Here is a 13,371-nt window from a genome sequence, read left to right as displayed (position 1 = left end):
TCAAAACTCACGTTTGTAGAACATCAGGACAATATCATCAATAAAGCAAATTGCATGCTAGGATTTGTAAAACGTTTCAGCAAACACTTTCAAGACCCATACACCACAAAATCACTTTATATATCCTATGTTCGTTCGATATTGGAGTATTGTAGCATCATATGGAATCCTTATTCAAATATTCACGAGCAACGTCACGAATCAGTTCAAAAACAATTTTTGTTATATGCGCTACGTAAAATCAATTGGACCTCTTTTCCTCTGCCATCGTATGAATCTCGTTTTAAGCTTATTGATATAGAACCTCTCAGTAAACGCAGAGAATTTTCCCAAATTGCATTTGTAAATGATGTTGTTACACAAAGAATAGACAGTCCTGAATTACTTTCAAAACTAATTTTTTACGCACCATCCCGTCCATTAAGAAATAAACATTTGTTCTACATTAAACTTTACGAAAAAGACTATGCAAAACTTCAACCTATTAATCAAATGATGTACAAATACAATTTACAAAGTGAAATTAGAGACGTAGCGATGAACAAAACACAATTAAAAAAGGCATTCAAAAACAACTTCATAGAACAACAAAACAATAGCTTACATTAGTTTTAAGTAGTTTAAAGTATTGTAGTCTACATAGTTTGACTTAATAAATAAATAAATAAATAAATAAATAAAAGCTACAGCTTAAAGAAGCCGCAAAACATGAAAACTTGAACTTGCACCAAATTTTGATTAAGTCATTGTTTTTTATGCTTCATGAAAAATTATTGCAAGTTTGGCCTAAAAGATTCAACCATTTAGGATTTCCAGTAAAACGAGTGCATGCAGGAATGATTTTTGAGGAAAAAAACTTGGGTAGGTAAAAGAAACGAAATATAAAACTCGTCTAAAGGAGGGGTTTGGAAAAAAAACGACAACAAATCGACAAAATGCAACGAGTTTAATTTTTGTAACAGTTGAAATATCTCAGTTAATATTAGAACAATTTTATCAAATAATATATTCAATTATAGCTATATATGTTTCGAAACTTGGGAAAGGGTGGTTGGAATGTGTAAATTTTACAAGCGATAAAGTACTAAAAATCTTGTTTTTCAGCCCCTGTGGTTATGTAATTTAAAAAAAACCTGTTGGAAAATTACTCCAACAATAAATTTTATCCTAGAACAAAGTTAGTATCAAACTTAAAACTGATTTTTTTTGTGAAAAAAATCTGGCTTTTTGATGGCTAAAAAGATAGCATAAATCTCGCACATTTTTATCTTTTTGAATCTATCTACAGAACTGAAGCCAAACCAAATCCACTAAGGTTTTGGAAGTCAAAAATGCATTAATTGATGTCGCGAAGTTCATGACTTTTTCAACTTATCATTGGGTCGCCTAAAGGAGATTTGCGTTCTGAAAATTGAGCCTAAAGATAAGCCAACTGGCCAGTATTGAACACTGCAGAACAAATTTCGGCGAGATTTCAGTGTGCTGTCAGAATTTTCATAACATTTGGAACACACTATATAACAGGAATTTTCCTGTTTTTACTCTATTCTTATCGAATAAACAAAACTTGACTAGTCTATAACAATAATTCGCATAATTGCGCATCAATCGCTCTCGAAATGTAGCAAAATTTAGAAAAAAAATCAGTTTAAGGGTGGTCCAAAATAGGTCCAAAGGTAGGTCCAAAATAGCAACCTAGTGGTCCAAAATACTGACCAGAGTAATGATTGAAGAGACGTGTTTTAAGGCTTAAATCTTGTTACATTGCAACAAACGACAATATTTTTCGATAGAAAAAGCCTTGATCTTCGTAATGAACGAATAAAGCAGTCGAAAATTGTAACATATGTTTTTTTTATTCCAGAAAATTGCATAGCCACTTCCCAAAGCGGTCTAAAATAGGTCCGTTACCCTATAGCTCTGAAATCATAAAAAATAATGTTTGGATGCATCTAATTTTGAAATTAACAAATGCGCGATACAAAACAATCATATTCCAGCATATGGAAACGAGATTTAAAAGGTGGATCTTTGATGTGGTTTAGCTCCCAGACTGGTAACTGAATTATAAAAATATTTATTTAATAAAATTTGATGATTGTCCGAAAAATAGTTTAAACTAAAGCATGGATCACTACAAATCTGGACGCACTATTTATTTTACCATAGTGCTCCTAGTTGTCGGATCTGGAATGTTTTGGCAGCACTTTGTAGAGGAATGTTTCTTCTACCAGTGCTGAAAATTTCATTACGATTCGTTTTGTTTCGAAAAAGTTACACGTGATGGAAGCCGCGAGATGAAAATAAATTTTGAACAACCACGTCAAAAACCCGACGTGGTCGGGTTCAAAAATCGCGAAATCGTTAAAAATGGTCAAATCAACCGTGTGTAGCGTTCTCAAACGGGTCTGTGAGATGCGACTATAGATCGACAGGTTCATACCAAGCGTCATAGTGGAATTAAGGATCAGAAACTGCATTTGAAGGTGTTGAGAACGATCAAGGAAAACACAGGGTAGTCGGACTATGACATTGCCAAGAAATTCAACGCCGACCGGTGCACCGTCAGCAGAATTCGTCTACGCGAAGGAATACGATCCTATCGGACCAGTAAGCAACCAAACCGGACATTGAAGCAGAATTTAGTAGCCAAAGGACGTGCCCGCAAGTTATACAAGAAGATTCCAACGAAGTTCGACGGATGCATCCTCATGGATGACGAAACGTACGTGAAGATGGATTTTGGGCAGCTTTCTGGCCAAAAATTATGTAAAGCCACTGCAGTGGTGCACTGCACTGATCATGGTGATGTCCCCGGCAACTTCAAATTCGTTTTTGCTGATAAGTTTGCAAGAAAGTGTTTAATCTGGCAAGGTATTTGCAGCTGCGGACGAAAAATTCCGGTTTTTGTGAAAAACAAGACCATGGACTCCGAAATTTACAAGGAGGAATGCCTGAAAAACTTTTTTTCGTACATTAGATCTCACAAAGCACTAGTTAAGTTTTCGCCAGATTTGGCAAGCTGCCACTACAGCTAGGAGGTTCTACAGTGGTATTGGGCCAACGGGTGGATTTTGTCGAAAAGGACATCAACCCACCCAACTGTCCTCAATTCCGCTCTATCGAAAAATTTTGGGCAATTGTCAAGCAGGAGATGAAGAAGAATGGTAGGACGACTCGGGATGCAACAGAGATGAAGAGATTGTGGAACAAAATGGCCGCTGAGGTCAGCGAATAGGGTGTTCAAACTATAATGAGTGATACTCAACGAAAAGTTCGAAAATTCATCGAAACAACATCGGAATAATTTTTTTATTATTTTTCCTTTAAAGTGCAATAAAAACCCTACATTTCAAGTTCAAAACATATTTATTTCGTTTACATAGCTCCGAGATAGACCCGTTTTAATGCGTCCAGATTTGTAGTGATCCATGCTTTAACAGTGTTGGTATTGGTAACTAATGTATAAAAATGAGTTGGACTATACATAAACCTTCGTTAGTTTGTTTGTTTGTATGCTCCTTAACCTTCCCATGCCGTTCGCCAAATATCCGTTTCGGGGAAATTTGAGTTGTAGTTTGATTTCGTTCTCCTGGCTGTAAATGTTAACCGATTTTGATAATATTATACTCATTGTGTAGGTAATTTGTTCTTAATACTCAAAATTTTAAAATAAAGTCGATATGTATTACCAAGTTATCAGAAACTGGTTCAGAAAGTAAAAAGTCCGAAAAATCAATTTTATTTTTAAAATGCTCATAACTTTTGACAGCTTTTCTGTATTTAAGTGTTTCATTGATGTTTGAAATCGTCAAGAATCCATCTATCCGACAGTGTATAGATATGTTGGGGTCCAATGATAGTTTTGACCGCTATCTCAGATCTTCCGGTAGAAAAAATCTAACTTTAAAAAAACGATATCCAATTTTTGCTTTGCTTAGCTGTATTTCATTTCCCAATGAACCGATTTTCAAAACTCAAATTTCAATTTTTTGACGTTAATTTGATCATTATTTTCATAGAACATACTTGGTCTGTCAAAATTCCAAGTTCTTCAGTATATTGGAATGATGATAAAGAGATTTTAAATGTGCGCTTCGGGTCATATTGACCCGAACGGCATGGGAAGGTTAAACGAATTCACACCGCTTATCCGATCAGCCTAAAATTTGGTACAGTGATGTTTTTGGATCAGGGTAAGGTTTTAGTAATAGTTCTGAGCCCCTCCCACCTAAGAAAAGGGTTTTCCCTCCCATACAACTTTCTTTTTTATTGCCACGAACCAAAAGTCATGGCACCCATTTTTTCAACTGACTTTTTTCCCTTGGCGGGGTTTTTCACCATCACCATATGGGCCGAGCATTAGAAACGAACATACAGAATTCACGTTTACTGGACAGCAAATCACAGCCTGCTAATGATTGAAAATTTGATAGCGAAATGTTTGGCGGGTGTTTCCTTTGACTGTTTGTAGCACGGGGCACAAGCACGTGGTTTTTGGATGGATGAGCCTACATTTAGGATGAAAAAAAATACTACTCGCCTGTTAGGAATATATCAGGGCCGGATTAAGCCATCGGGAGGCCCGGGGCAATTTTTCTCGGCTATGATTCGATTATTTATTCGAATGCTATCCCAGAGAATACAAAACATTTTAAACGTGTTAAGGAACTGGAGAGTTCAGTATACTGTCTTCAAATAACGTAAACTGAGGGAACTTTGATCACCGGGGTAACTTTGATAAACATGAAATTTTTGCAGATAATCATCATTAGCTAAGTTTGAAGTTAAAATAACTGAAAACTGTTATCTAGGTTTGAAAGCCCTTAAATTGAGTTTCAAATAGGATAAATTTGTATTGTAGTTGGAGATTTTTTTAAATTACTTAAAATGTAGTTTTAAAGTTTTAGAATATCTGTATTTTCGAAGACTCACAAACAAACACCTCTCTTGATAAAATGATAGCATTTAGAAGTGAATGGGTTGTCTTACATGAAAGTTGAACTTCCTTTGTATAGGTATAGTTCAAGAGTTATTTTTATGGCCATTCTATTAGAATTTTTGGATATTAAAAAACCGGACATTTTCTATGAGGAATCCTGTATAGAACAAATGGCTAAAAACCCTCTCAAATGGTTAAGTTTGTATAAAAAAAGAAGTTAAGAACAGTGTAAGGGCCTAGGGAATTGCATGAAGGTACAATTTCATTTGTTTTTGAGGCCATAAAATATTGAGAAATGTTTACAGTTTTTGCCCCTAAATGTATGCAGTAACATTGTCCATCTTTTGAGTATATTTGTTTTTTAAAGAAAACGTTGAAAAAATCAATTGAGTCCAAACAAAAAATTGCTGTTATTGATGTTTTATGCCTTCAGTGCTTATTCGCATCAAAACAATAATTTTGAAGATGTTGTCCGTAAAAAACGAAAACATGAAATCTGGTATTGTAACAAACATTTAGTTATAGCTACTAATTTTCGTTTGAATATTCTGCTATCAATGTTCATGTTTTATACTCCTTACCCCAGTAAAAAAGGTCTTAAAAAAATTGAGACCTGTTCATTTTCACTCGGTGCAATCCATGACTTTCATCAATTTCAAAATCTTAAAGTATACGATCAGTGCGCTTACCCCGTGTATGCAATGCTGCAATCATTACCACACGACATTTTTTCACAGAGCTGGGGCCTTTGTCTAGTTTCTCCTGGTTTAAAGTTTATTTTGGTTCCAGAATCGTAGCATTCACCAGGGAATTCTTTATGTAATTAAAAAATATCGAAATTTAGTGGATAAAATTCTAAAAAACCGTGTTTTTTTTTAAATTACCTGAATTTGTTGCATTTGGTTTTATCCACACATAACTTTGAGCAAGGGGAAATAGAAAAAGAAAAACTCCGCAAGCATACAAAATGTGTATCCCCAACTTCATTGTAATTGTAATATCAAAATAGAAACGGTTTACTTTCGAGCACTATTCAAACGAAACTGATTTGCACGAAAGGTAGTGGCGAGGGACAGCACGAATCTTTTTCTTTATGAACAAGCGCAACTTTACGAGATGCTGCGGCAAACTTTCTAATTACTACTTTTTTATGATGGCAAAGGTTACACTGGTTTTATTGATAAGGCTTAGTGTTACCAGCACTGGAGGCTTGTTGGATTAGGATTAGATTTAAAAGAATTAATCGTTGTGAAATACTATGGACAGTTTTGGACAGTGGTAGGAATTTGTAAATTCCAAATTAGATGGAACATCTAACATATTCAGAAGAATAAATTTGTTGGATTCATGAGATTTGAGTACATAAGTTGAGGGAAACATCAAAACTCGAAAATCGTAGGGGTTACTTGAGGTTTTTGAAAAGAATAAGGCTATTCCCCAGGCTTGTAATAAACATGTTTGCTTGTAAAAAAATATGGTCATAACCATAAATGGATAATTTTAATTTGGAATAGTCTCTTCATTTATAACCTTTCACAAAGATTTAGGTTGTGTTCTGATCATCGAACAATATCTATTGCATACTTTCAGGGGCAATTTATTGGATTGTATATACATACTATATACGGGCTGAGATATTGGCTAAAGCCTAGTCCACACTAGGCAACATGAACTGCGATTTTTGTTTTGAGACGAACTTAGTTGTCTGTTGTTGTTGTTGGAAACCTGAGACGGTCTCAGTGTCTCCCGAAGAAAATGGGAGACGCTGAGACCGTCTCGAGACGAACCGTCTCCTAGTGTGGACTAGGCTTAAGATATTGGTACATAACGTTATTTTTCACTCATCAAAACAACAAAAAATGTACTTATCCGGTACCATGTGAACATTAATTGGTCGGGATTCAACCAGACCGAACTGAACGCCAGAAACTTGATTTCGGGAAAATAGAGTTCCAAGTTTACAACCCTGCCCATTGATACCATTTCATTAGATATCTCATTTGTTCATTTTAAAATCACATTTAGACTCTTATAAAGCCGTCGAGGCTATGCTTTAGCTGGTCGATTAATGATTACACAGTAAGCCGAAACTGAATTTTAATAGCAATATGTTTGCACCCAGTTCACTTTGGTCGAAGCAAAATGTTTAAAAAATTGCCATGCACTATCATTTGACTGGGCATTTTTTTTCTAAAAGTAGGAGCCTACTTATAGGCGCTTTACCCAACGAATATGGCTGATGCTCAAAAAAATGTTTTTTTTTCGTTGAGCCAGAGTGAACCGGGCCATACAAATCTCATACTCTTGAAATGCGGAATATCTTTGATTGTTACTTACCGGCTGCTCTCTGAACGTCAGTATTTTATTTGAGTAATAAAATAAAGCATTTTTCATCATTAAATGTTAAAAATTTTTACATTTCCTCAAGTAAATTGGTAAAATTCAAGGGATTCGATTCAGTCTTGCTGAACGAGATTTTAAAAAAATGCTTTCAATTCGCAACATGACGTTTTTAGCCACGGGAACGTTTTGCCTTTCTTACAGAAAGTTATAGTTATCGGTCGATTAGAGAGATATTCAATTATGGGTCTTAGATATTATACCTTTCAGCTTGATTAGTTAAGACCATTGTCGTGATTTACGAATCTCAATTCAGAGATTCACTTAGACACGTCTATCGCTCACAAGAATAGATCAATGACTGACTTTGTTTTGTTTCCACCAGAAAGTTAAATCAAAACAAACAATCAGCAACAGCAGCCTTCAAAATCTGTACTACTTTTCCCATCTCCGTTTTTTTCCACCAGAAGGCCAAATTGAAGCAGCCAATCAATAACAGCAGCCTTAAAAATTTGCGCTTCCAAAGCCAATTCCACCTTTTTCCACCGAAAGGCCCAATCAAAACAAACAATCAGCAAAAGCTGCCCGAAAATCTACGCTTCAAAATCCATTCCGTCTTTTTCCACAGGGTAGCCAAATTAAAACAAAAAAGCAGCCGCCTTAAAAATCTGCATTTCCTAAGCCAATTCCGTCTTTTTCACCAGATGGCCAAATCATAACAAACAATCAGCCGTAACAGTCCTGAAAATCTGCGCTTCTAAAGCCATTCCGTCTTTATCCACCGAAAGGATAAATCAAAATAAAAAATCAGCAGAAGCTGCCTGAAAATCTGCGCTTCCAAATCCATTCCGCCTTTTTCCGCCGGAAAGCCAAATCATAAAAAACATAACAGAACAATACCGTCTTATTCCACCGGAAGGAAAAATCAAAACAATCAGCAGCAGCACCCTTGAAAGCCTGCGCTTTTAACGCCAATTCCGTCTTATTCCACCGGAAGGCCAAATCAAAACAATCAGCAGCAGCAGCTTTGAAAATCTGCGCTTCTAATGCCAATTTCGTCTTATTCCACCAGAAGGCCAAATCAAAACAATCAGCAGCAGCCTTAAATATCTGCGCTATTAGTGCTTATTTCCTCTGTGGTTTCTACCAACCACGCCATTGTCGTGATTTTACGAATCTCAATATAGAGATTCACTTAGACACGTCTGTCGCTCACAAGAATAGATCAATTTATCTCCAGTGTTGCCGAACCACTTTTATTTTATTAATTATAATTTTAATGGCATGCGCGGCGGAATGAAAACTAGAGAGAATTTATTTTACAGAAATTTGAAAGAAAGGTGGATAGACAGGCATTAGTGCGCCAATAGGAGAAAGCTTGATAGGTGTTGAAATTTTAGGCTAGAGGGCATGTTGATGAAAAGCTCCCATGAATTGCTCCCGCCTTTGCTCTTCACTAGCTTACTATACATGAGAAACTCAGAAAGAGAATTCCCATGTATAGCGAGCCCAGTGGTTTGAGAGCGTGTTTTCACGCACACTTCAAACGAGCAAAAACGTAGCAACCCATGGGCCTAACTGAGCTTTCCTTATGCGAGAACAGTTCTATCGACGTTGCCATCTTTTCAGATTCGCTGCGAATAGTTGCTACTTGTCGATTTTTTCGCATTTCACATTTTATCTATTCCGCGTTTCTTACTTTTTGGCCAAGTGTCTATTTTTGAACCGTATTTTCTTATTGTATTTTTTCTTTTTGCCAATGATTGTTTGTTATATGATTTTAATCGCCGTAATTTGTATGATTATAATTTTAATGGCATGCGCGGCGGAATGAAAACTAGAGAGAATTTATTTTACAGAAATTTGAAAGAAAGGTGGATAGACAGGCATTAGTGCGCCAATAGGAGAAAGCTTGATAGGTGTTGAAATTTTAGGCTAGAGGGCATGTTGATGAAATAAATTCTCTCTAGTTTTCATTCCGCCGCGCATGCCATTAAAATTATAATCATACAAATTACGGCGATTAAAATCATATAACAAACAATCATTGGCAAAAAGAAAAAATACAATAAGAAAATACGGTTCAAAAATAGACACTTGGCCAAAAAGTAAGAAACGCGGAATAGATAAAATGTGAAATGCGAAAAAATCGACAAGTAGCAACTATTCGCAGCGAATCTGAAAAGATGGCAACGTCGATAGAACTGTTCTCGCATAAGGAAAGCTCAGTTAGGCCCATGGGTTGCTACGTTTTTGCTCGTTTGAAGTGTGCGTGAAAACACGCTCTCAAACCACTGGGCTCGCTATACATGGGAATTCTCTTTCTGAGTTTCTCATGTATAGTAAGCTAGTGAAGAGCAAAGGCGGGAGCAATTCATGGGAGCTTTTCATCAACATGCCCTCTAGCCTAAAATTTCAACACCTATCAAGCTTTCTCCTATTGGCGCACTAATGCCTGTCTATCCACCTTTCTTTCAAATTTCTGTAAAATAAATTCTCTCTAGTTTTCATTCCGCCGCGCATGCCATTAAAATTATAATCATACAAATTACGGCGATTAAAATCATATAACAAACTTTTATTTTATTATAATTTTAATTAAATTTGACTTATTTTCTGCATATCCTTCATCTCATGCCTACATCAGTGTATTTGTGTGGATTTTTGTAACCTTTGTTCTCGGCGTTTTGAGCTTCCTACAGAAAATGCCCTCCGCTTACATTCTTCAACAGCTTTTCACTTCTTCTAACAGAGCGCACTAGCTTTATCTATCCAGCTATATTCTTAGCGATGTCTTAAAAATTTGTACCTTAGAATCTCATCTCGCCGCGATGCCATTAAAATATTATGTATGTATGTATGTATATAGATAATCCACCATGGGTGCACGGATTCACCGCAGTTTCGCAAACGTATGCGTGTTGCATTCTTTAGATCATGAGTTCGGCTTATCTTCAATGCAAATCATCACATACCCGACACCATTGCTTCGTGTGAACTGTTATGTAATGGAAGTGTTTTGTGTATGTGTAAGTCTTATTTGGAGAACGAGACAATCAGTTTCGCAACCGTATAAAATTCATCACATTCTCAGTGTTATGAATCTACGAAAGGTATTTTGCACTCGTGTATATACCTGGCCAGCTGCCAACTGATTGAACATTCTTATAATATAGGGTAACGGACCTATTTTGGACCGCTTTGGGAAGTGGCTATGCAATTTTCTGGAATAAAAAAGCATATGTTACAATTTTCGACAGCTTTATTCGTTCATAACGAAGATCAAGGCTTTTTCTATCGAAACATATCGTCGTTTGTTGCAATGTAACAAGATTTAATCCTAAAAACACGTTTCTTCAATCATTACTGTGGTCAGTACTTTGGACCACCAGGTTTTTATTTTGGACCACCCTTTGGACCTATTTTGGACCACCCTTAAACTAAATAATTTTTTTTTTCTAAATTTTGCTATATTTCGATAGCGATTGATGCACAATTATGCGAAATATTCAGATAATTTTGTCTTTTCTTATTGTTATAGACTAGTCAAGTTTTGTTTGTTCGATAAGATTAAAAAACAGTAAAATTCCTGTTATATAGAACACACTAAATGTTATGAAAATTCTGACAGCACACTGAAATCTTGCAGTGTTCAATACTGGCCAGTTGGCTTATCTTTAGGCTCAACTTTCAGAACGCAAATCTCCTTCAGGCGACCCAATGATAAGTTGAGAAAGTCTGACATCATGATAAAAATGTGCGAGATTTGTGCTATCTTTTTAGCCATCTAAAAGCCAGATTTTTTTTTCACAAAAATTCAGTTTTAAGTTTGATACTAACTTTATTCTAGGATAAAATTTATCGTTGGAGTAATTCCAACAGCTTTTTTTCAATTGCATATCTACAGGGGCTGAAAAACTATATTTTTAGTACTTTATCGCTTGTCAAATTTACACATTTCAACCACCTTTTCCATAGTTTTGAAATATATATAGCTATAATTGAATATGTTATTTGATAAAATTGTTCTTATATTAACTGAGATATTTCAACTGTTACAAAAAAAATTCGTTGCATAGGTATTTGCCGATTTGTTTACGTTTTTATTCCAAACCCTCCTTCAGACGGGTTTTATATTTCGTTTCTTCTACCTACCCAAGTATTTTTCCTCGAAAATCATTCCTGAATGCACTTATTTTACTGGCAATCCTAAATGGTTGAAACTTTTAGACCAAACATTCATTAATTTTTCATGAAGCATAAAAAAACAATGACTTAATAAAAATTTGGTATTAATATGATTTATGAGAGAAATATTGGCAAAAAGCTACAAGGTGGTCCAAAATATGTACCCGCTCCAAAATAAGTCCGTTACTCTAGTCAGTTATAAGAGAAAACACTTACCTGTCGGCCACTTATGGGATTTGAACCCAAAAGTTTTCTTGCCGATGCTGGGAATCGAACCCACTACGCCTGGCATACCAAAACCAGACTCGTGCCAGCCTATCCGCTAGACCACATCGGTGCTACACCGCAATGCCTTCTTCTTCTTCTTCTTCTATCAACATGGCCAAAACATGTAGGCATCCTGGAAAATGGGAGACTTGCGTCTATCATTTTTCTTTTCAGCGTAATACCTGTAACATATTCCTATGCATTGCAGGTATTACTACGGCCAGGCCAACCATGTGATGAAAACCGCGAAAGATACAGGATACAGGGGTGGAATGAAGCGTGGAGATCCCTAACGCTTCATATAATATTTAAATATGGAAAGACCTAAATATGAATTTATGTCATTTGGGAAAGTATACATGGAATATTGATACATTAAATGCTGTTAAGGAATTAGTAAATTACGATACCTACTAACATTATACTTATCGCTGTAATAATTAGAATAAAGAATTGAGATGACAAAAGATCTTGTGCAAGTTATTTGTGTTCATTTTAGACGAAGAAGTTAAAATTAAAGCGAATACTTAGATTTGGGATTTCAAACGGATGTACCACTAGACTAAATTCTGCTGAGAAGAGACCACTTTCCCCCGTTTGAATAATGCCGTTTGACTGACTGCACCCTCGGAGCGGTTGGCCGCGCCTGATGCCTCTGGAGAACCCACCGACACACATTACTTCTTCGTTTATTTCGGGTCCTTTTCACTGGCTTGATTATGTTAACTCTTGATATCTATGTATTAAAATTTCACTTTTGCAATGAATGAAAATTAAGAACTTGGAAAAACACGTCTTTCTTCCCAACACTCAGAAAATGTGGCCCTTCAATTAATTTAAAACTTGTGACCGTTCTTTCGCAATAAATGAATTGGAAATACATTAAATAGAAACACAACATTAGGCTTTGGGAGCTTTGGGTGCCTAACACCGTAAAATAGCAAATACATCCCATCATAGCAATCCGGCTAGCTAGCTGACGGCACAAAAGGGAAAAAAGATTCCGGCTTGTGAAATTTCTCCAAGATCTAATTTCTTCATTCTGTCAACACAAACAGCTACAAATTTGTTGTTTATGGATAAAAAATACTTTTCCGAACACTTCCCGAACACGAATTTCACGATTTCGAATATTATTCAATAATTTTCCAATCAGAACACGAGCTCTTGGAAACAAACGAACCGCTTTGATCGACACCTCGAGCCCGACCGTGGATTTGAAATAAAATTTCCTGCTAATTTCTGCGCCCAGACGAAAATCTACCGAGTAAACAAGCTTTCATTTCAACGATCAATTAATAACTAAATTTTAATTTTTCCCGGAAACTTAAACGGAAAAAAATGTACGAGCGAAAAAAACACGACCGCACTCGACCAAGGCTTGCTTCGATCCTCACATCGGTGCTACACCGCAATGCCATTAAAATATTATAATCATCATAACGCGATAAAAACCTTAACAATAAAAATGGGTACGTCTGGATGATAAAGTTTATTTAGCAGCTCTGTATTTCGTGAAATCCTCTGTTTAAATAAAAACAAACTTGTTATTGAGTCAAAGTAAAAAATAGAAACTTTAAACTTACTTCCAACAATAATTCGCCACTAGCTTTGGGGTACGATATCCCCCAACA

At 35.9% G+C, this 13,371-nt stretch overlaps 1 protein-coding gene across 2 annotated transcripts in view; it reads right to left on the bottom strand.

Moving 5' to 3' along the window:
* The window catches only part of LOC129744813 (uncharacterized), a 37,643-nt gene extending 31,583 nt beyond the window's left edge, over positions 1-6,060 (bottom strand). The window contains exons 1-3 of one of the 2 annotated variants that reach the window (XR_008737004.1): positions 5,827-6,055; positions 5,632-5,755; positions 3,368-3,596 (exon numbers count right to left, since the gene is read on the bottom strand). The gene's annotated coding sequence lies outside the window, so the exon portion shown is untranslated. Of the gene's footprint in view, positions 1-3,367; positions 3,597-5,631; positions 5,756-5,826 lie in introns of those variants that run through there. The other variant, XM_055737525.1, reaches the window with a different exon arrangement.
* Positions 6,061-13,371: the final 7,311 nt, after the last annotated feature.

The sequence above is a fragment of the Uranotaenia lowii genome, chromosome 2, assembly GCF_029784155.1.
Source record: "Uranotaenia lowii strain MFRU-FL chromosome 2, ASM2978415v1, whole genome shotgun sequence".
NCBI classification, from domain to species: Eukaryota; Metazoa; Arthropoda; class Insecta; order Diptera; family Culicidae; genus Uranotaenia; species Uranotaenia lowii.
This window is presented reverse-complemented; position numbering and strand designations above follow the sequence as displayed.